Raw genomic sequence first — 4,945 nt, forward strand, 5'->3', positions numbered from 1 at the left:
CTGAAGCTCCCAACCGCTCCTTTTTTTCTTTCTTTTTTTTTATTCTGGGCCAGCTTTAGCTCTGGCTCTAGCTCTGAGGCTTCCGCTGGTTTGTTTGCGTTCTATAATCGAAACAATGTATAACTTCAGCTCTGAGATCCCGGCCATTTGTTTAGCTTCTATATTTGTTAGAATGTTTCAAACTGCTGGCTCAGAGGCCGGCAAGGCAGGCGGGGAACGTTGAAGTCCACAGCAAGCAAGCCTCATGTTCGCTTCCAGCTGCCTGGCTGCCGGCCGCCATCTTGGCTGACAGTTAATTTGCATATACTCACTGATTAGCCAATGAAAAGGGTAGCGGTCGTACGCCAATTACCATGTTTCTCTTTTATTAGTGTAGATACTGTCTGCAAGAGACCCACCTCAGAACAAGAAACTCACACAGCTGAAAGTGAAGGAATGAAAAAATATATTTCAGGCAAATGGAAATGAAAAAAAAAAAAAGCTGGGGTAAAAATACTGACATCTGACAAAATAGACCTCAAAGTGGAGGCCATAACAAGAGATAAGGAAGGCCACTTTATAATACTAAAGGGATTGATACACCAAGAGGATATAACTCTGGTAAACATATATGTACCCAATGCAGGAGCACCCAAATACATTTTAAAAACTTCTGGAAGATAGCAAGCAAAAGATTGACAGCAATATGATCATAGTAGGGGACTTTAATACCCCACTGACATCACTGGATAAATCCTCTAGACAAAAAATCAGCAAAGAAACAGCAAGCCTAAATGACTCATTAGATCATATGGATTCTCTTTGTTTCTTGATGAGTCTGGATAACAGTTCATCAATCTTGTTTATTTTTTCAATGAGCTAGATTTTTATTTCATTAACTTTTTGTATTATTTTTAGTCCCTATGTCATTTATTTCTGCTCTAATCTTTATTATTTCCTCCATTTTATTTACCATGAGCTTTCCTGGTTGTTCTCTTTCTAAGTCTTTAAGTTGTAGGGTTAAATAGTTTATTATTAACGTTTTTTGAGGTGGCCCTGTAGTGCTATGAATTTCCCTATCAGGACTGCTTTTGCTGTGTCTCAGAGATGTTTGGTTGTTGTGTGTTCCTTTTCATTTGTTTCCAGGAAGTTTTTTATTTCTTCCTTGATCTTATTCGTAACCCATTCATTGTTTAATAACATGCTCTTTAGCCTCCTTGTGTTTGAATGTTTTGAGGTGTTTTTACTGTAATCAATTTCTAATATCATTCCACTGTGAAAACTTCATGCCATTCCTCTCTGGCCTGTAGAACTTCTGATGAGAAATCAGCTGACAGCCTAATAGGAGCTCGTTTGTAGGTAATAGATTGCTTTCTTCTTGTTGCCTTTAAGATTCTTTATTTTTAATTTTTGGCATTTTATTTATGATGTGTCTGGGTATGGGCCTGTTGTCCCACAGCTCCCTTAGCTGTCCTCCTTTATTTTTTATTTGTTTTTTTTTCTTTTTAGTTCTCTGTGTAATTTTTTTCTACACTATCTTCTAATTCTAATTCACTGATCCAATCCTTGGCTTCCCCTAACCTGCTGTATATTCCTTCCATTGTTTTCTTTATTATTTTTTTAATTGATTTCATAGAGGAAGGGAGAGGAAGACAGAGACAGAAACATCAATGATGAGAGAGAATCATTGATTGGCTGCCTCCTGTATACCCACATTGGGGACTGAGTCTGCAACCCGATCATGTGCCCTGACCCAGAATTCAACCATATACTCCTGGTTCATAGGTCAATGCTCAACCACTGAGCCATGCTGGCCAGGCCATTGTGTTGTTTATTAGTGCTATATCATTTTTCAAAGTTACTATGTCTTTCTCATGCTGTTGAGCATCTCTGTCATCATTATTCTGAACTCTATTTTCAATAATTTTCTTTCCTTTTTCTTTTTTAATTATTTATTGTTTAAAGTATTACATAAAGTATTACATATATATCCTTTTTCCCCCATTGACCTCTCCTTGTCCATCCCCACCCCCTAGCACATGCCCTCACCCCCTTGTGTTTGTGTCCATTGGTTATGTTTATATGCACACATACAAGTCCTTTGGTTGATCTCTTAACTCGCCCCTCTCACCTTCCCTTTTCTTATATCCATTTCATTTAGCTCTTCTTCCAGAGAATTCTCTTATTTAATTTGTTTCTTTTTGTCTCCTCATTTCGGCTGGCTGTTTTGGTGTTTTAATATGTATTAGGTAGATCTGATATGCCTTCCAATTTCTAGTGCAGAACAGTGTAAAATTCTGTTTATGACTAATTGGATCAGGCAAAGACTCAAAACCTCTAGAGATCCTAGTCTGCCTGAAGACTGAATGGATTCAGATCAAGACTGGTAGAAGGGGTGGAGACGCAAAATGCTGGCTTCACACATACATGTGTCAGTTGAGAAGCAGAAGGTATATCTCAATAGCATAGGACCTGCTGACGTGTAAGAGGTTCCAACCCCATGCCAACCTCTCCAGCTCAGAACACAATGCTGGGAAGAAGAGCCTATAAAATATTTGACTTTGGACATCAGCAGGGATTTCCTCTGTTTGTGTGAGACAGAAGGCTGCTGGAAACCTAGGCATCCACTTGCAGGTCTTGCACACAGACTCTAGCTCACAGGCACTCACCCTAAGCTCTGGTAGAATTATAGCAGCTTGGGGGATGCCAGAGACATACAGAGAGAAACTGAGTTGTATGGCTTTAGGAGTAGGGCTGGAGGGACAACTGCCATTGTCCTTGTGTTGAGTCTGCCTCCAACACAGCTAGTAGTCAGGCACCATCATGCCTGAGTTAATCCCTTGTCCCACATGGCCAAACTGGAATATGCATTAGCCTGGTGAACTCCACCACTCCACCTTGAGGGGTCCCAGAGATGCTGCCTCACCAAACTCATACACTGCCCAAGGATCTTTTGGCTTCAGTCAGGCTTGGTCAATGTTTTGGCCTTTAAAAACAAAACTCTTTAAAGAGTTCCAGTGAAACTTGGGAGTCACCAGTAACATAGAGAGAAACTTAGTTGTATGGTTTCATGGCAAGGGCCAGAGGGATGACCATCATTGTCCCTGTGCTGAGCCCTCCTCCCACATGACCAAACTTGAACCTGCATTAGCCTGGTGAATTCCACTAGGTCCACGCTGACAATTCCCTGAGATCCTGCTCAAAAACAAATGTCCACAGGCCCCAGACAGGTGGTAGAGGACCTCAGTTAGTCATGAGACTTTTGCTGAATGGCCTAAGGATCAGCAAGTGTGCTAATTATGAATCTGCATTAACCTGGTGAATATCATTCACCGTACCCTGATGATGACTGAGTACCTGCCTCACCCAACGTGTGTACCATCTGAGGATTTTTAGTGGATGAAACTTAGGCACAACTGGAAAATGGTAGCAGAACTTGATTCCTTATGCCTTTTGCTGACCTGCCCAAGGCTTGCTACTGGTGTCAGCCTCAGTTTGCAGTGAGGTGTCTCCCATGCACATCCAGACCCAGTACAGCCAGCTACCAACTGCTGATTACTTTGTAGTTCCTAAAAGTTAGCCACAAGCTAGTCACAGGCAGCATTTGACATTGATCAGCAACAAAATCCCTCCCAAGAGGTACCAGAATGAACACATCTGGTGGCTGACTTTATACCACAACAGAGCAACTAGATTAACTTCAAAAATACCACACCCAAAGAGTGGTCTCAGAAGACACTAGACACTGCTGGGGTAAATTCTAGTCCATGGAGTCAGCCCCAACACATGAGACCGTTCCATGTTTTGGGGCCAAACCTCAAAACTAGTCAAATTGAGGATTGATACACCCATTTGGCATGCTAATGGTAACCAATGCTCAAGTAAAACAGGAGGACACACACAGCCTACACAAGGGACACTCCTAGAGTCCTCAGGTAATTAGGGGACTATGTCACTGGGACCCACAAAACACCACCTTCTTAAATCATATACAAGAATAAACTCAAAATGAATTAATGACTTTAATATCAGCCAAAACAATAAAAATTCTAGAAGTCATAGGTAAACATATCCTAATACATAAAAACCCTGGGTCCCTCACAACTGGACCAACCAGAAGTCAGGTCTGCAGTTAGCGCTGGGTTGCCATGGCAACCCAGCACTGACTTCTGAGGGGGGCTGTGAATCAGGTTTGGCTCAGTGGAGCGTCGGACTGTGGACTCAAGGGTCCCGGGTTCGATTCCGGTCAAGGGCATGTACTTTGGCTGCAGGCACATCCCCAGTGGGGGCAGTGCAGGAGGTGGCTGATCGATGTTTCTCACTCGTCGATGTTTCTAACTCTATCCCTCTCCTTTCCTCTCTGTAAAAAATCAATAAAATACATTAAAAAAAAGAAACTGACCAATCAGAACCAAATTGGCCGGCAGAGGAAGGCAGTTGGGGGCAAGATCAGGCTGGCAGGGGAGGGCAGTTAGGGGTGATCAGGCAGGCAGAGGCAGTAAGGGCCGATCAGGCTGGCAGGGAAGGGCAGTTGGGGGTGATCAGGCCAGCAGGGGAGGGCAGTTGAGGGCAACCAGGTCAGCAGGGGAGGGCAGTTGGGGGCAAAATCAGGCTTCAGGAGAGGGTTGTTGGGGGAGAAACCAGGCTGGCAGGGGAGGGAAGTTGAGGGCGAGATCAGGCCGGCAAGGGAGGGCCATTGGGGGCAAGATCAGGCCAGGTTGGGCTGTGGGGAAATTTAATTCAATGTGAGTCTTTTCCTTAAATTATAATTTTGGGAGAGAATAGTGGTTTTTAAAAAAATATATTTTATTGATTTTTTACAGAGAGGAAGTAAGAGGGATAGAGAGTTAGAAACATCAATGAGAGAGAAATATCAATCAGCTGCCTCCTGCACACTTCCCCACTGGGTATGTACCCACAACCAAGGAAGATGCCCTTGGCCAGAATCGAACCTGGGAACCCTTGA

This window comes from Myotis lucifugus, unplaced genomic scaffold (assembly GCF_000147115.1).
Source record: "Myotis lucifugus unplaced genomic scaffold, Myoluc2.0 scaffold_13, whole genome shotgun sequence".
Taxonomy (NCBI): domain Eukaryota; kingdom Metazoa; phylum Chordata; class Mammalia; order Chiroptera; family Vespertilionidae; genus Myotis; species Myotis lucifugus.